Source organism: Panthera tigris, chromosome D2 (assembly GCF_018350195.1).
Source record: "Panthera tigris isolate Pti1 chromosome D2, P.tigris_Pti1_mat1.1, whole genome shotgun sequence".
Lineage (NCBI taxonomy): Eukaryota > Metazoa > Chordata > Mammalia > Carnivora > Felidae > Panthera > Panthera tigris.
The window spans coordinates 22,319,173-22,343,018 of NC_056670.1; the positions used below are offsets into that span (position 1 = coordinate 22,319,173).

The 23,846-nt window shown below is 38.4% G+C and overlaps 1 protein-coding gene across 3 annotated transcripts in view; it reads right to left on the reverse strand.

Annotated features, from left to right (window-relative positions):
* The window catches only part of RHOBTB1 (Rho related BTB domain containing 1), a 266,985-nt gene that overhangs the window by 206,878 nt on the left and 36,261 nt on the right, over positions 1-23,846 (reverse strand). For all 3 annotated transcript variants that reach the window (XM_042960308.1, XM_007095790.3, XM_042960309.1), the window contains one exon: positions 18,752-18,866. The gene's annotated coding sequence lies outside the window, so the exon portion shown is untranslated. The remainder of the gene's footprint in view (positions 1-18,751; positions 18,867-23,846) is intronic.

Sequence of the window (23,846 nt, forward strand, 5' to 3'; positions counted from 1 at the left end):
TCTTCTATTTCTCTAAATATTACTTCTTTTTTTGACACCTGTATTTTGATGTATGCAATATTCAGTATTATTGCTGATGCTGTCATAATAATTTTGTAAGTTATCTTCTGAAAATATTTTTGTAACTTTTCCTTTTTGTCGTTTTCTTATAATGTTTATTTTTTTGAGAAAGAGAGAGTGGAGGAGGGGCAGAGAGAGAGGGACAGAGGATCTAAAGCAGCTTTTAGCACAGAGCCTGATGCAGAACTTGAACTCACGAACTATGAGATCATGACCTGCACTGCAGGCCAATGCTTAACTGACTGAGCCACCTAGGCGCCCCTCATCTCTGTCGTTTTTAATGTGTTTCTCCATTTTCTTTCATTGTGGAGAATTTCTTTATATTTTTGGTAACCTTGGTTTTCCTCTCCTTAGTGAGGACGAAGGAACTAAATCTGGTTTTAAAGTTTGTGAGCATGAGTGAAATTCATGAACTGCTGGGCTTGTGTGTTTATAATTTGTTATTGTATTAATAGGTTTTGAGAGGGAATGAAACTAAATGTGTACGTTCAGTGCACGATATTTAACTAGAAGTCCTGGTTCCTGCACTCTTATACTAGGTGCCATGTTTCTAGGACCTAATAAAGCTTTGGTGCTTGTCTCTCAACCTTTCTCTCCTTACCAGCACCCTATCTCTCTCTCCTTCCTCGTACATCCCTTCTGCCATATTCATGCCACATTCAGGGGACATTTGCTTGGTAGGTCTGTTTTCCTTTAGCATCCTGAACAATTTGGAAATAGCCATTATGGAAAACACTCTAAAAAAGAGTAAGATCCATAACTGTCCTTGTCTAAGGGCAGGGCTTTAGGTTAGGAAGATATCAGCAAATAACCAGCCAGGTACCTTCTATTTAATTCAGGAGATATTTATTGAGCTCCAATTATGTGCATGGCATAAAATTGCCACTGAAAGAGGAGTAAACAAACAAACAAAAAGTAAAATAGTATGTCCTATTCCAAAAGGCTCATATGCTAATACTTTAAGCCTGAGCCATGACATTGGACCTACCACTGCTCATTGCATGATTTTGAAAGGAATTCTGAATTAGTTCATAGAAATGTCAAATTAATTAAGGTCCTCAAAAGCTTTAAATTGGAATGTTAAAGCTTTTTTTCCCTTTTATCATTAGATTTTCAAAGGTAACAACCTTACCTTGAACTTTTTTGTATTTTTCTCAAACTGTCTTGCATCACGTTTTACCTGGCAGGTATACCATGTGTGTTTGTGGCCAATGATGCTGACATTAGAACTGGTCACTATGGCTACAACCTGTTAGACTTTGATAGAAAAATCAATGCCTTGCTTAAACTTGGGATGTAGGGAGCAAACACAAAGATTGCCACCATAATTGCCACTTGTGGTGAGGCAGATTCTAAAGTTATGTCCATGTTTGGAGAAAGGGATCATAGCATTAGTTAGTAGTTGTACCTTGTTTTGCTGTTTCTCAGGTAAGCAGTTTCCATGGTTCTTCCATGAATATCATTATTGGGATTCATGAGAGAAGCAGTGACTAATTGGCTCAAAGTCAGCTCTTTCATCTTCCATGTCCACTGTAAGGTTGTCCCACACAGGGGATTTATAACCTTCCTGCCTGCTGGGACTGGGTGGAGTAGGCCCCGAATATTCTCACCACGACTCTATCTCTGGACCTTCAGTTTGAATACAGGAAGGGTCATGTAGCCCTTCCCCTAAAAAATGGCTGTATAAATGAAGGTCTGTCTGTACACAATGTCAATTAACGGCATTTTAATGGTCAAGTCTCATTATTCACACTAGTTATGTTTTGCAAAGTCACTGAACCATTGTTTCTGGGGAAAATATAGGGTTAGACTCCTATGAGGCTCTGGTCACAACATCATCATTAACTGATCAATACATAACCTTGTTTTAAGTGACAATTTATTTAATATATATTCTTGGTCCATTGACATTGAATTCATAGCCAATAACACGATAACTCTTACCTGAACAAAGCTTGCCTAACACATGTCCATTCTCCATAAGGCACATCAAACTGTTTTGTGCTTTGGAACAGGGTATGGCACTTCAGCATTATGCTTGGGGGCCGTTTTTAACCAGTGAAATCATCAGCAAAAAACACAAAAATGTGGAAAACATGGCCCTACATAGACTGTGAAAAGGATACTTTTTTATAATAGGCAGCTGAAATAAGGCAGGGCATCACCTTGTTTACCTTAGTTGGGAACATGTGTGGCTTACATTTTTTGTAGACTCCGTTCATGTCTGCACATGTTCACAAAACATCATTGGTATTGATTTTGGGATAACAATTTTTTGCAGGTAGGCAAATTTGCAAATACAGAATCTGCAAATAATGAGGGTTGAATGTGTGTGTATATGGACAAATGGAAAACAAAACAAAATTAATCCCCAAAGCTTGATGACCTTTCCATCTTCATATGTGTGTGAGAATTGACCAGCCTGACCTTGACATTTTACCCAGTTGAGGGACAGATCCTATTCCTTCCTATCAGCAGCAGTTACCAGCCAATACTTCACATGAGCTCCAGGTTTATTTTCCTTTCCCCTTGTTTTGTTAAGTTCTGTTTTATGGAAGTAGCCAGGTGAGCACACAGTGACCAATATCGTGGGCTGAAAATGGGTAGGCATTATTGAAACAGCTGAAGCAAGCCTCCTTCTGCCTGGGGCTGAGATCTTAAACTCTAACTACTGAGAGCTGTCCGAATTTCCAGAACCATCTGCTGTTGAATTATTTAGTCAGACCACATAGACAAGTTTTGATCTGTTTCATTTCTTTGTCCTAGTTCATGACATTTAAAAAATGTATTCTGCTTGAGTAATTTCTATTCTTGTCACATGGCATAGGGACTTGCCTGAATCTGGAAGGAAATAGCAAATCCATTTGGTACCAAGAGGGGGAAAAACAGTGTGGGGAATATTGGTGATTATATTCACTCATACTGTGGATGAGTAAAATTGTGAAAGCTGTTAATATTTGGTAAATTTATCTGAACTGTATAAAATAAATTTGTAGCAACAATGTACTTTTTAAAAAAAACATTGACTAATTTATTTTGAAGTAGTTTCCTGACTCTCCCTAAGTGTTGTCATTGGGATGTTGGTATTTTATGACACTGCATTGAGGAGGAATAATGGTATGGGGAGCATGGTAGCAGAGGGAGAACTATCATGGTCCCCAAAACCTTCTTCAGCTTAACTTCCATGAGTCAGAGGTAGGTCATATAACAACCTTAACCCTCAGTGATATTAATCTTTGGGCTAGTCAGGACTTTTTCTTATTTAAAATGGAAAAAAATGTATTCAAATGGCTTTTTTCACCTCCAGCTTTATTGAAGTATTATTGACAAATAAAAATTATATATATTTAGGTTGTGTGATGTGTTAACAGTAAAATGTGATGATTTAATATACATATCCATACCATAGTCATGCTAATTAACATATCCATTACCTTACATAGTTATCATTTGTGTGTGTGTGTGGTGAGAACACTTAAGATCTACTTTTTTTTTCTTTCAAATTTTATTTAAATTCTAGTTAACATTAGTTTCAGGAGTAGAATTTAATGATTCATCACTTACATATAATACCCAGTGCTCATCATAACAAGTGCTCTCCATTTGAGATCTACTTTTAGTAAATTTCAAATACAGTATTGTTAACTATAGTTACCATGTTGTACATTAGATTCCCCAGAACTTACTCTAACTGAAAGTTTGTATCCTTTGACCAACATCTCTCCCAATTTCCCCCACCCCCTCATCCCTGTCAACCACCATTCTGCTATGAGTTGTATGATTTCAACTTTTTTAGATTTTGCCTGTAAGTGAGATTACACAGTATTTGTCTTTCTGTGTCTGGCTTATTTAATTTAGCATAATGAATTCCAGGTTCATCCATGTTGTCACAAATGGCAGGATCTCCCTTTTTTATGGCTGAAAAATATTCTTATATGTATATGGTACATATATCACATCTTTTTATTCATTCATTCATAGATGGATACTTTGCTCCCATATATTAGCTATTGTGAATAATGATGCAGTAAACATGAGAGTGCAGATATCTCTTTGATATCCTGTTTTCATTTCCTTTGGATATATACCCAGAAGTGGGACTGTTTGGTAATACGGCAGTTCTATTTTTTTTTTTAATTTTTTTTTAACGTTTATTTATTTTTGAGACAGAGAGGGACAGAGCATGAACGGGGGAGGGTCACAGAGAGAGGGAGACACAGGATCTGAAGCAGGCTCCAGGCTCTGAGCTGTCAGCACAGAGCCCGACGCGGGGCTTGAACCCACGGACCGTGAGATCATGACCTGAGCCGAAGTCGGAAGCTTAACCGACCGAGCCACCCAGGCGCCCCCGGCAGTTCTATTTTTAACTTGTGGAGGAGCGTCCATACTATTTTCCATAATGATTGTACCAATTTACATTCCCACGGATACTGTACAAGGATTTCCTTTTTATCCACACTCTTGCCAATACTTGCCATCTTTTGTCTTTTTGACAATTGCCATTTTAACAGGTGTGAAGTGATATCTCATTGTGATTTTGATTTGCATTTCCCTGTTGATTATTGATATTGAGCACCTTTCCATGTACCTGTCAGCCATTCATATGTCTTTTTTAGAAAAATGCCTATTCAGGTATTTAGCTCATTTTTTAATTAGGTTATTTCATTTATTGATTGCTGTTGTGTTGTAGGAATTCTTTGTATATTTTGGTTATTAACCCCTTATCAGATATATAGTTTGCAAATATTTTCTCTCAATCTGTAATTACCTTTTGTTGATTGTTTTGCTGTACATAACCTTTTCTTATTGGTTCACTTACCAAAACTCTTCTATGTAGGCTTTAGGTGTTGGCTGGATCCAGGGGTTCAAAAGATGTCATTAAGAGTCAATATTTTTTCTCTTTTTCTCAGTTCTGGTGTCTTCGTAATGTCCTTCCCTTGTAATATCAAATTAATTTATGTCCTAATGTCACAGAAACTTCTTCAAAAATAAGTTATTTTGGTTTCCTAACAATTTCACAGAAGCCCCAGAATTCAGTTTTTTCCCTTCCTTCCTTTCTTCCTTCCTCCCTCTTTCTTTCTCTCTCCCTTTCCTTCTTTCTTTCTACTTTCCTTCCTGTTCCTCCCTCCTTCCCCTCTCTTTCCCCCCTCTCTCCCTTTCTTTAATCCTTACTTTCTTCCTCTCTCTCTTCCTTCCTTTCCCTGCCTTTCTTTCTTTCTTTCTTTCTTTCTTTCTTTCTTTTTCTGTCTCTGTCTCTCTCTCTTTTTTGGCAAGTGCTTATTCTTGAATCAATCACCAGAGTCTGGGGGATGTTGTGCCCTGATAGGCCCGGCATCTATCACATGACCATGTGTAGAGCCAGGACTGGAGTTAGTGCCACCTGTATCACTTGGAATAGAGTAAGTGTAGGAATCCTTCATGAGGGAAAATCAGAGTGCTAGTATCATAAGAAAAGTAAATGAATGCTGGGCAGGCAAAATAATAAATGAATATTTTGGATTCATTTAAACCATTGGCTTGCTATATGTTTAAATTAAGACCATGAATGTAGAAGTGCTTTGAAAACAACACATATAAATGTAGTATATCTTCCTTCTCCTTATTGGGTTTAAATAACATCAATTTAATTAAATATACATTATATGTATATGTCTACAGAGCTACTGCCCCCTGTTGACTAGGCATTAGATATCAAGGTGAATAGTGAATAATCTTCATCCTCAAGAAGCTTAGAATTTAGTGGGAATATAGGCAAGTAAAAAACAGTTAGCTATAATATGAGGCAGGAGGAAATAAATAAATAAAGAGCAACATGGATGGGAAAGCACAGAATGTTGGCAGATGTTCATTTTGAGCAAAGTAAGTTTAGAGCATGTATTAGTGCCTTAGAAAAACCAGAAGATCTCACACTCTTGAAAAGAGCACTGGAACCTTTGCCAAGTCTATTGGGCGGGGCAGGACAAAAGAGAAAAGAGAAATAGAGGACGAAGAGAACAGGAGAGTTGAGGGTGAATATTTATATTAAAATAGGAAAGCAGTACCTGGGAGGGGGGCGGTTATAATCCAGAGGGGTTAGTCCCTGTGGTTTTCAGCCCTCTAGGAGACTTTCAAAACACAACGAGGTATTGCCCTTCTTTTGACTTTCAGAAGAAGAATCTCCAGCCAGGGCCCCAGGCATGCTTGAACAAGTGAACAAGTTAAACCTGGGACTTTGAAGTGCGTGACTGGTATAATTCTTTGAAGATTCATCAGAAGAATGTTCGTTAATTTGCTGCCTTTTATTTCTCTCCCCAAACATTTGTGATCCCGAATTACTACTTTGCTCTTTAAGCATTAAATTATGTTTTATACTCAATAATATTTTATTTACATTGCACACCAAGGTTGCATAATTTGGGGGTGGAAATAAGTTAGTCTTGAAACTTGAATTGTTTCCTTAAGCCTTCAATTGAAAAGAATTTATATAATATCATGCTTCATTAATACCTCATTTATCAGGATGTCACCTAACCAGCCACATCAACTACTGTAGTTTCCAGTAACTTAAGATCCTGCACTGTACTCTTGTGGGAGTCTTTAAAGGCTGGCTACAGTCATCTCTCTCTCTCTCTCTCTCTCTCACACACACACACACACACTTCTAAAAATCTAGTCCATTTGTCCAGAGTAAATTAGAAATAAAGAATTAGAGTAAGAGGGATTTTGGGTAGCTGAGAAAGACTATAGAATTAACCTGAAATGATATCAAACAGCTGAAATTGAAAAGGAGACTGAAAAATTATAAAAAGCCAAATCAAAATATATAGCAATATTAGGATACTAATAATCTTAGTTAATACTAATAATCTTAGATTACCATATGCACACATTTTCTTGATTAAGGATCTGTGTTATTAAGAAGCATACGTGTTCAATGCTGTTTGTTTTAAAAGGCAAAAAAAAAAGGCCCATATATTTAATATATAAAACATTATAATTTATATGGTACACTGTAAAATTATAACTTATATACATTTGTATCACATATACTTTATTTATCTACCTGGTAAGCTTTTAAGATGTTGATGCTTAATGGGGTAAATTTCAAGTTATTTGGAAAATTCATTCACCTGTAACTTAGTGCTCTCTGACTGTATCTGTTAAATGAGACATTACAGCATTTTATGATTTAATTTCCCTCTGAGATCTGATATTTCATATGTGAGGAGTATGGCTTGGGAAGAAACAGTGGTATATATATTTCTAAAAAATACCACTTTGTTTTGTCAGTTAAGATTATTTCCTAGCAAACCAGCAAATCAGGAACTGGTTTAATCACCTTCTCATGACCAGGGTCATTACTATTAATAAAATATACCTGACATTTTGTCACAAGTGTTTCCTCCTGAGGATAGCAATATCTTTCTTTGTGGAATGAGGCTGGGGGTACGGGGGTTCAGACCTCAATGGAGACCTGAACTGAAGCCTGAAATTTTCTTGGATAATCTAAAGTCGGAACCTGGCAGAGATCACAGGGTCATATCCCAGGGGGCTCCTGACTATTATTCCTTGTCTGCTGGAGTCCCTTATTTCTCAGTTTGCTAAAAATGAAACAAATACATAGCAACAAGCCTGTGGTTATTCACAAGGGGTTATAATTTAAAGCTCTCTGCAAATCTCTGTAGTGATGAATACAAGCAGACATTTCATATTCAGCGTGTAATGTTAAGGTGCTGTAGACTGCCTGACATTACAGTAGAATGAAAGGGTTGGATTCCCTCCAGATTCTCATGCAGTGCCTTTTAGATGTACATTTAATTGCAGTCTCAAGTCAAGTATGTTAACATTCAATATTCTTGTTGGAGAATGACAGTTCATTGCTGAATCAGCTCATCAGTGTTTCCTTGTGTCCATTTGAAACTTGAAGAATGGTGAATAGGATAAATGTATCTATTCTGTTTTATAATTATATATTTGGTTCTACTTATTGTTCTATTCTATTTTTTTATTATTAAAAATTAAAATAACTTAGTCAATGGTTGGCTAATATTGACTGTGGTCAGAGCTTGGCTGATCCCCTAATTTGACTTAGTGTTTGAAATGCACAATTTGGAATATTTCTGCAGAGAAATATGTTATCTTGATAAATGGAAAGCAGTGTTATAGTTGATGCCTTTCCCTTCTGTCTCCTACAAGTCTGGTCTTCTAGAGAAAAGGTGGGACATTCTTCATTAGCCTGAAATTTGTTCAATTCTTGGTTTGATCTCCTGCCCTGAAGTGGTAAGTTGAAAAAATTCATTCAGGGGTGCCTGGGTGGCTCAGTTGGTTAAGCCTCTGACTTCAGCTCACGTCATGATATCATGGTGCGTGAGTTTGAGCCCCGTGTTGGGCTCTGTGCTCATAGCTCAGAGCCTGCAGCCTGCTTCAGATTCTGGTTTCCCTCTCTCTCTGCCCCTCCCCTGCTCATGCTCTGTTTCTGTGTCAAAAATAAATAAAAAACATTAAAAAAAAGAAAAAAAGAAAAAAATCATTCAGATCTCATGAGCAAAGACTTTATTTATATATGTTAGTTCACCTGGGATTGGGCTCATTTTGAAAAATGTTAATGATTCATGTCAAAAGCTTTAAAAAAATTAAGGGTAAAAGAAAACATTCTGTTTCTTTACAAATAGTTTTCCGAAAGCACGTACTCTTATCAAAAACATTTCCCGTCAGGTTTAGCAAATGCCCAGGACCTCAGATTTTCAAGACTTTGGAGATTAAGATCTCCTTTGTGGCCCCACTTAGTTATCTTTATTGCCCTTGAGTTATTCCAAGGCTCACTAAAAGGTGAAGAAGAATTGGGCGTCAGCACGTGCTCAAAGCTGGCATGCATTGTTCCCATCCAAAGTGTGAAATACCATGATGCCTTGTTTGCTTCTTCACAACAGTTTTTCAGGACCCCCAAATGAACACCGTCTAATCACTTCTGTAAACCAGGCAATCTCATAATTGGAGCTGAATAATTTTAATGTTCAGATCAGATCCTTCATCAGATCCTTCAGCCTCATGGCTTGTGTTTGGGTTTGGGATAATGATGTGGTGTCAAAGAATCTGCAGATATATATATTTTTTCCAAAATGGATGTTTCTAATTTAGAAAAGGGAAGGTTTTCTGGAGAAATGAGGAAGTTTTGATTTTTCTGGCTTTTATCCTTTGCCACAGATGTACTGCTGAGGCAGATGAAATGCCTGATTCCTCAGTCACCAACACCACCCTTTAATGACAAGCCATTAACTTTAGTTAAAAGTGAGGCTATGGTGAGAATCCAGGAGATGGAGCGAGGATTGCATGTAATCTCTTATAAAGAACCCAGGAATCAGACCTTCAGAAGCAGGCAAAGGAGAGGGAGACATTCAGAGTAGATCTTTTAGAATAGGGGGTGGGGAACTTTCACTCCTATAGGGGGGGCTAAACGGTACAGGAAAGAAACATAGCCGGCCAGGAAAGGTGCCTGAGCAGGTGAATGTGAGCTGCAGGTGACTACAGGGTCAGCAGCTGCTCATTTCCAGCCAGTTTAGACTTCCCAGAAAACTGGGACACAGTGATCCTCAATCTATGCAATATTTTCAAAAGAAGATAAAATTCAGATTTTATGTGAAACCTCCCCATATATAAACGTTTGTCTACGTTGAGGCTGGAATGATGTGCATGGGCTCTCTTTTTGCACTTTCAGGTTTAGAATGTCAATGTTCTCACACCAAACAATATGAAGTTAGTTGTCATATGTTGCTCAAGTAGGCAGTAATCCCAAAGAACACAAACTCATGTAGATATATATGAATGTAGGTATGTGTGTGTGTGTGTGTGTATATATATATATATATATGTATATATATATATGCTTTTTGTTGTTGTTAAGACTACAACTGGCTATCATACATGATGGAAAAGAAATTGACCCAGGATTCACAGAGACAGGAGTGAGATCTAGAAATCAGGAACCATGGTATCTTTCTCTGTATCTTTCTGAGGACACACAGTCATGTTTCTGCCTTTCCAGGCATGTACCTCCATTTCTCCCTGCAGGTTGGCTCCCTCTGTTACTTCTGGGTGTCGCTGTCCCACATCTGAGGCATGTGCAAGGCTTTAGTCAGCTGAGTAGTGGACTCTGGCTCTTGAGCTGTATGACTTTTTTTTTTTTTAAATTGAGCAATAATTGACATAACATTAGTTTCAGGTGTGCAACATAATGATTCGATATTTGTAGATATTGTGAAATGGTCACCACAATAAGTCCAGCCAACATCTGTCACTATACATAGTTGTAGAATTGTTTTCTTATTATTATAATAACTTTTAAGATTTTCTTCCTTAACAACTTTCAAATATGTGATATAGGACTTATTTATAGGTGGAAGCTTGTACTTTTTTACCCTTTTCACACATTTGGTTGCCCATCCCTGCTTCTGGCAACTACCAGTCTGTTCTCAAAATATGAGGTTTTTAAAACAATACACTCCACATATAAGTTAGATCATACAGTATTTGATTTTCTCTGTTTGACTTATTTCGCTTAGCATGATGCCTTCTCTAGATGACTTTATAGCCCCAGAGCCTACCAGTTAGTAGTGACAGTCTCTATGTCTGAGTTAGAAAATCTGACAGAGCCAGGCCTATGGATTTGTTCCCATTGGATGAGGAGCTTTCACTTCTTCAACTTCAGAGGATTGAATGTCATCTTCTCCAAGGTCCATGGGCACCTTAGATGAAGACCAAAGGGGAAGTTGGCATGGAAGCAGGTGTGTATAAACTATACATATTAATCCTGACATTTTAGATTTTAAAAGTTGACAAATTGGCTGCCTTGGTGGTTCAGTTGGTTAAGCATCTGACTTAAGCTGAAGCTCAGGTCATGATCATGGCTTGTGAGTTCGAGTCTTGCTCCGTGCCAACAGTCCAGAGCCTTCTTGGTGTTCTAGCTCTCTCCTCTCACTCTGCCCGTCTCTCACTTGTACCTTCTCTCTCTCTCTCTCTCTTTTTCTCTCTCTCTCAAAGTAAATAAACTTTTAAAAAGTTTTTAAAAAAATAACAAAAAATAAAAGTTAACAAATTTAAATTAAAAGAAGTAATATGTGATCATAGAAAAAATTTGAGAAATTCTGTAAAAGACAAATAGTAAAATTATCCATAATCTCATTACCCAGAGTCAAATCAAATACAGACATTTTGGTATATTCATTTCAAGGCTTTTTTTTTATAGATCTCAAAATGCTGTATTTAATAAGAGCAGATCCTAAAAGGATGAGATGATGTGGATTAAAATGAAAGATGTGGATTAAAATTAATTTTAATGAGTTAAATAGATTTTAAGTAATAAATTTGATGGAAGACTTAAAAATATTGCCTTTGATCTACTAGCTTCATATTTAGCGATCTTCTCTGAAGTAATTCTCAGAGATGTGTACAAAGATGTATGTATAAAGATATTCACCAATGCATTATTGATCATGGTCAGAAACTAGAAACACTTGAAATGCCCAACGATAAAAGATTAAGAAAAGTGTAAAACAGGCACCAGATGGAATATTTTGTGATCAATAAACAATTTTGGGAGAAATATATTTACTGAAGTAAAAATGTTCACAATAAGTTGCTAAGCAGATTGCAAAATTAAATGTGCATTTCAGTATTTTCTACTATTTCTGTATGGAGCATGTATTAGCTTTATAATGTGTAAACAAATAAACCCAATATACACAGTGAATAAAAAAAATGAATTTACTCACATAGAACTGTGTGAAAACAAGGAGGAAAATCATGGCACGAGATATTTTAGCAGTTTCTACAGTCAGTGAAGAGGAAAGTTGACATAGGGCTCTTTGACCAGAGTTTCTTTTAGGAAGCTGTCCCACCATGCAAGTAAAAATCAAAATGTATGCACCTTCCTCACCCCATTAGTGCATCAGGTGGAATTGAAATGTATCTCCCTTTATTTGATAATTGAGGTCTTTCAAGTTCTTATTCCTGATCTCCCCCTACTCCCTGAGAGCTTTTATTCTCTTTTCATCTACTGAAAGTAATATGTCTCCCTTTTGCAAAATCAAGAAAATATCAAAAGATACAAAGAAGCAGAAAAAAAATACCTCATAGTTCTACACTGTTACCTTTCTGAACTTCAGTAAGTCCAGGGGAATTGATGTGAATCTATACTGGGCATGCTTGGAAACTAAATTTTTCCACTAGATCAGAAACAGAGTGAGCTGTGTACATGTGTGTTTCTTCTCTCCTTGTGTGGTAAAATGAGGCAAAGCGAGAGTCACAATGGTAGTGGGACCCACAGCATTTCTGGATAAGGATTCAAAGTAATCAAGAGGTTACTTCATTTGTGATGAACTTAGCATATTTTCAAAGGCTAAATGCTGAAATCCTTCCTGAGTGTATCAGACTCTGCAGGTCAGATGAGACTATTTCTGCTCATTTCTCTCTACCTCTTTGTCTTTAGTTTGAAGATAGATTGCAGTATCAAACGGGTAAATATGGGCTTTAAGGAAGTTTGCAATAGCTGGAAAATGAACCCCCTGATTCTGAAATGCATCAATGTTGAGCATCCACCAAAGAAATACAAAAGGCACAGACAGCCTCTCAACTGGTTTGGGATTGAGGTAGATAGAAGCTGTTTTGTTTTTCTAACAATGCATTAAAGTTAATTTTATTTAATGCTCATGGTTTAAAGGGTCAAATAGTATAGAAACACTTAGAATGAAAAGCAATAATTCTTGGCTTCTGGTAATTTCCTCACTCCAGTCTCACTTGTAAGAGTCAACTACTTATCATTGTCTTTGCTTTTGTCTATTCATGTATTTTTCTCCATTTCTTCATATAAAATTGCTCACATTGCTGTTTCTTAATTTATCTTTCTTGACTTATCAGTGTTCTATTATGATGTACAAAGAGTTAGCTTAGTAATACTGGCCTCTACGTCTTTCTCCCCATTTCTATCCACTCCTAGTTTCTTCACTGGTCAGTTTTTCAACTCCCAGTGGTAATTAGCCACCACTTCCTCTTGCATCGTAATGGACAGTATTTACTCACTACCCACTGTGAGGATAATGACATCAATGTTCTCATGCTTTCCTCTACTGCCTTTCATCTCATTCTATCCTTGGTCAGTTACAGCTTTCCTCTTAAACTGGCAGGGTTGAGAATACGTACATTCTGATCAGTAGTCATAGCAAAGTATTCCCCAGTTTGTGTGCAAGTTGATTCTAAAAATTGAAAATAAATAAAAATGTATATTATTTTGTCAAGGGATAACAATGTCTTCTATCTCAATCTCTTTGTCCTACACTCTGAGAAATTTGCTTGATTTAATATTATAATGTGTCATTTTTTTAAATTTGACAATTTTGGGATTTCTAAGAGTTTTTTTTTTTTTTTTTTTTTTTGGCCTTTGTACTGTTTTCATAGCCTCCTCTTCTTGGTTTATGGTTGCCATATCTTCTCTGTCGTCCTCTGTGGGAACACTAACCAGAAGTAGTTTTGTTCTTTCTCTTTCTCTCTCTTTTCCTCTCTCCCTGAATTATTCTGGTTCATCTTCAGTCATTTTTGCCTAATGTCTTCATATTGCTGGTTTCAGCTATCTTCAATGCCATCATTGGTGGGATTAAAAAATGGACTGCGAGCCTTGTGCATGTGGGTGGAACTTGGTGAAGGGGAAGGAGTCGGTTATGTTAAGGGGTTAGAAAAGCAAAGATGATGCATTGAGATTCCTTAATGCCAGCATGATGAGCAATTTGCTCAGGGGTGCTAGTTGCTATACTGACTGCCCTACTTCTTCACAGATAATTTATTCACCATATCCAGAGGATGCCTTTTTTTCCCCTGGAAGATAAATATCTCACTTTAGAGTGTTCTGCATGGGAGTAGGTGAGAGGGAGAGTGTTGACTGTTCCATCTGTAGACTTTCAGTGAATCCTCATTTCAAGCCTATTCTTTAAATCTGTCCTCTGCCATACCTGGTGATTCTGAGTGTTCTAGGGCAGACCTGTTTTCTCTTATTGAGTGCAGTCTACTTCATTAGTATTCTTAGTTATGGTTTTCTCCATCTTTCTCCATTAGTCTTCAGACTCATCCATCTGTTTTTTTGTCTTACAGAAATTTTGAGATCCCTTGCTTACTGGTGAATTACACTGTCATTCCCTTTGTGCTTTTGGGTTTATCTGTTTTTGTTTTTCCAGAATCAGTATGATGGGTCTCAAAAGGCAGAGGGAATAAATGCAGATTCCATATGGAAGTGTAAGCCACCACTATCCTTTTGAGCTCTAAGTTCAGAAGGCCATAAATATTCGAGCAAGATGAATGCAAAACAAGATTTAATAGATACATAGATTTCATATGGCTTTAAGCCTCCATGTATTGCCCTAGAAGAGGAGGATATAATTTTTGATTAAGCGAAACAAGAGATTTATTGAATGTGAAAAGTGGAGGACTGTGATTTAGAAATTTGCAGCCATGAATTCTATCCAGTTGATGCATTCAGAAAAGCAAGAATGGATAAGGCGGTGTATGATGTATAACAAAAATAGATTGTCATAGGTGGAGTGATGTTTTTAGTAACAGGATAATAGATTCAGATGTTTTTAATAGATTGGTGAAACCAATGAAAATACACTAGTATATACTGATTGAAATATTTAAAAAAATCATGGTGCCTGAATAGAAAATTAGGGACTTAAAAATAACCACAGTTGACATAAGTCAACTAATAACTATTTAAAAGTTAAATATCCCCATATTGAAATAAAGTGATTTCTTCTAGAATGTAGGATGCTATAGTTTGTAAAAGGCAGACAATGTTGGCTTGGTTTTGGCAAGGTATGTTCCAAAAGAACACACCGGAACTTCTCCAGTTTATTCTAACTATATTCTTATTTTCTACAGGATATTTGCTAAGACCAGCTATCATTTTCTGAGTGTTTGCTTTATGACAATGCTGTACTAGATACTTTACATATATTACTAAATATCTAGTATAATATGTGCCTTTCCAACATATTTTAATAATTATTAATAAAATATTAATGCTGTATACTTATTTATTCATAGAATTCATTGTAAATCCAATTAACAGCCTCATTCTTTCAGATGCACCACCTAAATCCAAAAATCAAACTCTTAAGAGAGCACATCTAGTTGTCTGCATGAAATGAAGGTTTGTTAGGTACAAGCAGATTTTGTCAAATGTCTATTCCTGTGAGTCCTCAGATGTGCACAGAATTTTTACACAGACTTTTATGTACTTTATCATTTTTAAAAATAGGGGATAATATTTTACCATTACAGTTGTAAGAATTAGAATATTAGATTTTACAGATTAAGTAATAAATAAATGCCAAGAAAAACATTATTCTTAAAGCAGCCCCTCCTTTTTTTCTTTTTTAAAACATTTTTAAATTTTATTTTAGAGAGAGAGAGAAAGACAGAGCATGAATGGGGGAGGGGCAGAGAGAGAGGGAGACACAGAATCCAAAGCAGGCTCCAAGCTCAGAGCTGTCAGCACAGGGCCTGATGCGGGGCCTAAAATCACCAACCCTGAGATCATGACTTGAGCCAAAGTCGGACACTTAACCAACTAAGCCACCTGGGTGCCCCTGTTTCTATTTTTTTTTAAGTTTATTTTTTTGAGACAGAAAGAGAGCCAGGAGGGCAAGAGAGGGGGAGGGAGAGAAAGAGAATCCCAAACAGGCTCTGCACTGTCAGCACAGGGCCCGACATGGGGCTTGAGCCCCAGAACTGTGAGATCATGATCTGAGCCAAAATCAAGAGCCAAATACTTAACTGACTGGGCCACTGAGGAACCCTAGCAACCCCTCCTTTTCATCTTTTGGTTGCTGGCATTAGAATTAATAGACACAGTTTTCATGAAATGTGTGTTTATTGACAAGTTTGGTCATATGATCCCCAACTAAACCTTCTGGCAACAGTGAAAATTGCACTTACCTATCTTTAGGTTTAGAAGCTTGCCAAGCCACAACAAGGTAGATGTAGCTTTACTTGTTTTGCAGCGGGGGAAAGAGAAACTTACAGAAGGCAGGCAGTTCCCCAAGGACATCAATTCTAGTTCAGCGATGGGACCAGGATTCACATCAATGCTGGTTCAATGATGGCTTCAAACCCAGATGTGCAACTGGCTTTTTTTGCTAACCTGCCTGGATTCTACACGCAAGAGGCTGTCTGAAGCCATCTGCCTCCTTGCGAGGCCCCTCACTTTATTTAACAACAGAAAGGCAAGGAAAAAATATATTATTTTTACAGTTGACCTAGCAAAGGTGTTCTTTACATGGCTACTTGGGAGGTCAAATGATGGACTTCAACATTAACTTCCCTTCCCTCAGAGTCCATACCACATAAGAAAGAGGAGCCAGTGAAGCACTAATGATGTACAAAAGAAATTCTTTATCAAAATATTGAATTAGGATGGCTATGAAACCTGCCTGTCAGCATAATATTTTAAAATTCATCTAATTTGAGAAGAAATGTAGACAGGATATAATTACTCACCATCAGCTCAGCTGAAAAGATGGCCATATCCTTTTTGAAATTTGAGTCTGAAAACGCAAAGTTTGAGCTCTCAGGGCACATGGTGATTGTTCCGCTGCAGAAATGTCCTTCCATTTCCATTTTTCTGAACATCACTCTGTATCTCTGATCTCTGTTTTTTTTCTTCTGCACATGCTTGACAATGTGAAGGTCTATGCATGCCAGTCCAGGCGGGTACCTCAGATCTGTGTCAGCAATGCTCGGCTCCCCTACTGACATTTACTAATGGCTCTCCTGCTCTGGACCATTGCCTGTGTGGTCCTCTGTCTCTCTGGCCATGGTATGCCTTGTGAGATGTTCCTTGTGCTGGGACGCCAGATGCAGACTCCCATGAAGGCACATCGGTCTCTCTCCTCCACTGCTTTTTTTTTTTTTTTTTTTTAATTTTTCAACGTTTTTTATTTTTGGGACAGAGAGAGACAGAGCATGAACGGGGGAGGGGCAGAGAGAGAGGGAGACACAGAATCGGAAACAGGCTCCGAGCCATCAGCCCAGAGCCTGACGCGGGGCTCGAACTCACGGACCGCGAGATCGTGACCTGGCTGAAGTCGGACGCTTAACCGACTGCGCCACCCAGGCGCCCCTCTCCACTGCTTTTAAGCTATACCTTAACATAGAACTATTTTTCTTCAAATACCTTAATTTCATTAGTATTCCTCTTTTCATTAAATTTTTGTCCCTTGGAAGGTTAGTTCTTCGTCTTGAAAGAAAATTTCTTAGATTTGGATTAAATAAATAATGCTTTTGTGTAATGAACAATTTAAATCGGGGGGAAAGGTCTAAAGTTGCTCTTGACACAGAATTAAGCCCCCCAGAATTATTAGTTTGCTTTTTTCCTGCCAGATTCAGATACTGTGCTGTGTGTGTGTGTGTGTGTGTGTGTGTGTTGTTATTGTCGTTGTTGTGGTGGTGGTGGTGTTTTTGGTTTTAATTTAAATTCCAGTATAGTTAACATACAGTGTAATATTAGTTTCAGGTGTACAGTCTTGTGACTCAGCACTTCCATACACTACCCCATGCTCATCACAGGTGCATCCTTAATCCTCATCACCTATTTCACCCATCTCTTCTCTACTAATCATCCGTTTGTTCTCTAGAGTTAAGAGTCTGTTCTTGGCTTGCCTCTTTTTCTCTTTTTTCCTTTTGTTTCTTTGTTTTATTTCTTAAGTTGCACATATGAGTGGAATCACTTGGTATTTGTCTTTCTCTGACTGACTTATTTCTCTTAGCATAATACACTCTAGCTGCTCATCACAGGTGCATCCTTAATCCTCATCACCTATTTCACCCGTCTCTTCTCTACTAATCATCCGTTTGTTCTCTAGAGTTAAGAGTCTGTTCTTGGCTTGCCTCTTTTTCTCTTTTTTCCTTTTGTTTCTTTGTTTTATTTCTTAAGTTGCACATATGAGTGGAATCACTTGGTATTTGTCTTTCTCTGACTGACTTATTTCTCTTAGCATAATACACTCTAGCTGCATCCATGTCATTGCAAATGGCAAGATTTCACTCTTTTTAATGGCTGAGTAATATTCCAGCGCGCCCGCGCGCGCGCGCGCGCGCGCGCGTGTGTGTGTGTGTGTGTGTATGTGTATAAACCATATCTTCTTTATCCATTCATCAATTGATGGACACTTTGACTATTTCCATAATTTTTCAATTGTAATTAATGCTGGAATAAATATCGGAGTGCATATTTCCCTTTGAATCAGTATTTTTATATCCTTTGGGTAAATGCCTAGTAGTGTGATTGCTGGATCATAGGGTAGTTTTTTGTTTTTTTGTTTTTTTGTTTTTACTTTTTGTGTAGTTAGTTTTTAAAAATATGTTCAGAACTCAGATAGAATTTTGTAAGGATTTACTGTTTACCTTAGATATGTGGGTGTATATATATGTATATGTTGTATGTATCTACTGAATTTATCTTATATATAATAACTATTGAACAAGTGCTCTGCAGTGGGGCTGGTTTGAGCCTCAGATTCCTCCTCACAGAGTTCTTGGTGATAATCTTTAATAAGTATCATATCAGATCAGTGTATTTTTGCACCAATATATATAGACTTATACTTGATTCATAATAGTGCCTATGGGACAGGGTGCTGTAAGTGTTAAGTTACCATATGTAAGGTACCTCAAGGAGTGCCTGGCATCTCATAAGAACCATGGGAGTGCTTGGACCTTGAAGACACTCCCAGCTCTGCCACTTCTCAGCTGTGTCATCTTGGCAGGTTCTGATGCCTCAGTTTCTGCAGCCATAAAAATGGAGACAAAAATAGAACTGCTTCACAGGGTGTTGTGAGATTAAATAAATGCTTTAACGTTTATTTATTTTTGAGACAGAGAGAGACAGAGCATGAGTGGGGGAGGGTCAGAGATTGAGAGGGAGATACAGAATCTGAAACAGGCGCCAGTGTCTGAGCTGTCAGCACAGAGCCCATCGCGGGGCTCGAACTCACGGACTGCAAGATCATGACCTGAGCTGAAGTTGGACACCTAACCAACTGAGCCACCCAGGCGTGCCAAATAAATGCTTTAAATATTGCCCAGCACACAAAAATGTTAGCTATATTTTATCAGTACTTCCGGAATTGCTGTTATTGCCCAAAGGTTTGTGTTTATCTGTGGAGCCTGCATAGTACTTCTCTCCCTGTTCTGTCTCCTCCATCCTTACCTCTGGACTCTCCTAGTGAGTGTACCTGGCCTTACTCAGGTTGGCACAGGAGTATTTCCTAGCTCCACGTTCTTGGTCTAGCCTGGCCGTGCATATTTCATGTTGTAGACACATCTCTTTGCCTTCAGTTCTTTTCTGGAAACCCCAGGGACTCTACTTTCTGGATTTTTCCCTGCTTCCTAAACCTACCTTCACACAAAAGAGTTTCCTTTTGCCCCAGGAATGACATCAGAGCCCTTCACATACTTCCATGCTTGACATTGGCTCCCAGATTCTGGCCTGGGAGCACACCTCTGGAGCCCTTGCTGGCTCTGATGAGAGGTGGGGAAGACGGTAGGGGGCAGGTGGGTAATATAATTCCCCAAATGCTGGCTGCCGGACTTTATTGTTGAACTGTGGAGATTACTTGAGTGGTCTTTGTCTTTTGTCTTCAGCTTGCTATTTTTTTTCCGCTCTGATTAGCATTCTTTGCAGGCTGTTGCTCTTCAAGAGGGGGCGTTTTAAACTCTGTTTTGAAGGAAGACTTACTGATTGGTTGGAGTCCACTCTGAAGGTGGCTCCCTCATTGTACAGAAAAAGAAACTTTCCATATAACACCTTTCAGTACCTCTAGCATGACCCTTTCAAATGTCACCCCATTTAACCCTCGCAACAGCTAATGATAACAAGTATTATTACTACTTAACGGATAAAGAAATGGAAGGCCAGACTAGGAAGTCTGTGTGGTCACCTCTACATTCTAGCTGCTTGAGAACACCAGAGTCTGAAGTATCTCCTTTCCATGACCCCTTATATAGATGGTCAAAATGCTCACCTGCAGTTTCTCGGAGAATGACCTTGGAATCAACAGCTTGGGAAGAGGCCTCACGCACACTCATTTAAAAAGTTTCACTTATAGGGAGTTGCTAAAGCAAGTGGTATTAATATCTGTCTTGTTCTCACAGTTACAGGAGAGTCAAAGAATAAATGAGAGGTGTTTTTCTCTTTTCTACCTTCCAGACAGCAAGTGAGCTTAGAGTCCCAGAAACTGGACATTTATTGCCCTCAGGGGGAGGTCGCCAATTCTTTGTGCTTTGAAAATCTAGACTCACTAAGTGAATGGATTATTTGAAAAGGAGGTGGCCTCCAAGGACTGGAGGAAGGATATGTATTTTGACCTTGGAGGGAGAGAGATGGATTTCCTCACTGCCATCCTGAGATGGCGGTGCCTCAGATGGGAAAGACAGCATAAATACCTGTAAAGTCTATACACTAGGTTCCAGCCATAGCAAAAGATGCTGTGCCTGAGCTTGGCAAGAGGTGGAAAACACTTGCCTTTAGATGGCCTGTGTGTGTGTGTGTGTGTGTGTGTGTGAGATAATGAACATCTCAAAGATAGTCATGATGGTCTGAAGACAAGAGGCCTCTTTCTCCAATGTTAAGGACTGTATACACTCTTTGGGACTATTAAATAATCCTCTAGAGAGGGGGAGGGCCTCCCTAAATATGTCTGAGATTCAGTTTATGAAAACTCTGAGTGAGGGGCTTAGTACCAGAGTGAACTCAATTTAGAACAAATAAAGTAAGAGACATTTCAGTGTCAAACATATTGACACCCCTTATATGATATAATATGATATACCCATATACCCAGTATATGCTTTATTTATAAACTCAAACTTAGTTCTAGAATTGAGGGCTAACAGGCCAGGAAATGAAAGAAGGAGAGAGGATATTACAAGGGAAAGTAGGTGGGAAAAAAAGAAGAGAGAAAGAAGAGAATACCTGCGAGAAGGACAGGCAAGGCAGTAAGGGCAGACTGGTTATGGACAATGAGTTTTTGGCAGACCTGTGTAGTGAGGTGATTGTGTGTGGCCTGTGTGTGGGAGTTGACCAGAGGTATGTATAATGCGTGGGAGAAGAAATAGGAAAGACAATAAGCTTGGCACCATTTTCTAAATCTTGAAGTGGTTGATAATTCCCATGATTGCTCAGGGCCTGAATTTCTATGTTGCTCATGATCCTAGTTTTTGAGAACCACGACAGCCATGGATGCCCACTGGCCCCCGGCACAGTGCCACAGTTTCACTGATGCCTCCAGGCTCTTGATAAATAAGAAGCAGGTAACATCTTGTTGAGAAGTGGAGTAGGTCTGCTCTGGGTGCATGCCTAGTACATTCTTCCTTTTTTTAGAACTGTCCCCAGTTACAGTGTTTGCAGAAAGGATGGGCCATGGTCCTCATGGTGCAACTGTCTCTGCTGTTTCCCACTCTTGCCCCACCCTCTTGTACCAGAGATAAACCTGATTTTCCAGAGACAGACCAGATTTTCTGTTGTGCGAGTCTGTTGTCAAAGACAGTGTGTCTTCATAGGGTGGTGCATGCTTGAATGCAGACACCATGTAGCAGCGGGTCTGGCATGGGGTGCATTTTCAGCCATGTGCCTCAACAGGCAGAGAGAACTGGTCTTCAAAGAGAAGCAGGTGAGGGAAGGCAGCAAGCAGAGGGAAGTAGGGAAGACACCAGTAGGCTTGAGAGAGAGAGAGAGAGAGAGAGAAGCTAAGTAGCTGCCGTGGTCACTGACACCTTTGAAACTTTCCCCACATCCTTCCAATTGTCCTCCTTTATGTGAGCTGTTTTGAGTGAGCATCTGTTGCTTGTGTTTTGCAATTTCCGATGAGGAAGAAATGCTACCATTTAATGAATGGGCTTTATAAACAGAAGATGTCCTGAAAATGGCTAGTTCTGCCCCAGGCCTCTGCAGACACACAGAGGAATCACATTTGTGAAGAGACATTCTAATCCTAGGGAAAATAAGTGTTTATTAAGCCATATTTTGGTGTCGGTCACAGTGCTACTCTTTCATTTAATCCTAACAGTAACCCTGCAAGATGCATAGTTATTCCCAATTTACAGATGAAGACACAGAGACCTAGAAAAGCAATCACTCCCTTTACATGAAAGATCCAGGAATCAAAACCACATTCTTTTTTTTCTTTCATTTTACCATGCTCTTTCATCTGACTTCATTTAAACTGGAGTATTGAAAATTTTCTTTCTTCATGGTATTGCTTTAAAATTTTACTCAATTTGCTTGCCTTGTTAAGTAAGTAGGAGCTATTTTTGAACTTAGGAATATTATTCATGATTCTCTGGGAACATATGAAGAATTTTTATCTGTACTTCTAACCTGGGTCCCTCAGACTCTCAAGACGTCAGACCCTGTTGAGAAAGTGTTGTTGAAACCAACGAGGTTCAGAGGGCGCTGGAGGAATCTGGGTGAATTCAAGAAGAATGCAAAGTAATTCTTCTGAAGAGCCCAATCATTTTTACTGGTGGATCATTAGCCGAGTAACTCTCAGGAGCCACTTGGTTGGCTGTGATTATATAATTTAAGAAATTACTGGAAGAATGTAAGACATTGCTTATGACACTTAAAATTTAGAGGGGGAAAAATATCTTGGAATCTGCCCCGAGGACATTCTGAATAGATTCCAGGCATGCCATACTGTTCTTTACTGATTGATGTTCTGTTTAGTTAAATCCTGCTGTTTTGCAGTTTCAGTGCCATCCTATAACTTCATAGAAATTCCCAGAAGCAAAATTAGCATCTGTCCTGTATTCTCCATCACCTTAAAGAATTATTGTCGAAGACAGCGAGAGAATGTTTTAGGAACTTGTGAGCTGCTTAAATCTGTCCACCAATCAGAACTTTCTCTAAATCTTAAGGATATTTTTGGATACTTGAAATTTCAGATGGACCTTAAACTAGTTTTGGGGTAAAATTACACTACTTAAAATCTATGTTGAACATGCTCCTAATTTTGAACGATGCTAAATAATCTGTGGATTTACAAACATGTTTTCCAAGGAGAGAATTTTGAGTTGAACCTCTTTGCTTTGATGTGAACTCTAAAGCGTGGTTCCTATGATTTCTGATCACGCAACAAGAATGGGGAGACCTACTCAGTAAATAGAGTTGTAAGTGACGCTATTAAGGGAATACTCATGAAATGTAGGCTTCAGTTCATTATAAATTGCCCCCAGATTTTTCAGTCGGAATCCCCCCGAGAAAGATCCACTTTCCCATCAGATTTTCATTAGGATCTCTTTGCCTGAAACTCCGTCTGTTACTCTGCTTTTGGAATGTCTTGAGAATCAATCATTCTGTTTTATTTGCTTGAATGTCATACAAATATAAAAACACATGGCTGAAGGCTTGTGATCAGTTAACCATGAAAAGCACTCCTTACATTTGTTTTCCTATAGATGTGGCTTTCCGTTATTGAGGCAGAACATAACTGGCGCTCACTTCAGTGGGAAATGTGACCACTACAAGCTGCTTTGTGTTTAAAACTGCAGGCGCTGTCATAAAATGATTATTTTTCACAAATTTCTTCCAAGGTCAGAATCACTCCCATGACACGCTGTAGGACCAACCTGTACAAGTTAGTGCCATCTAAGTACAACCACAGACTAATAATTAAATGTCCTAGTCTCTCCTGCCTAACATTTCTCTAGTTCTTCGTCGCTGGGTTATAATTCGGCATGTGTGGGGACTCTGAAAAAGATTCGAA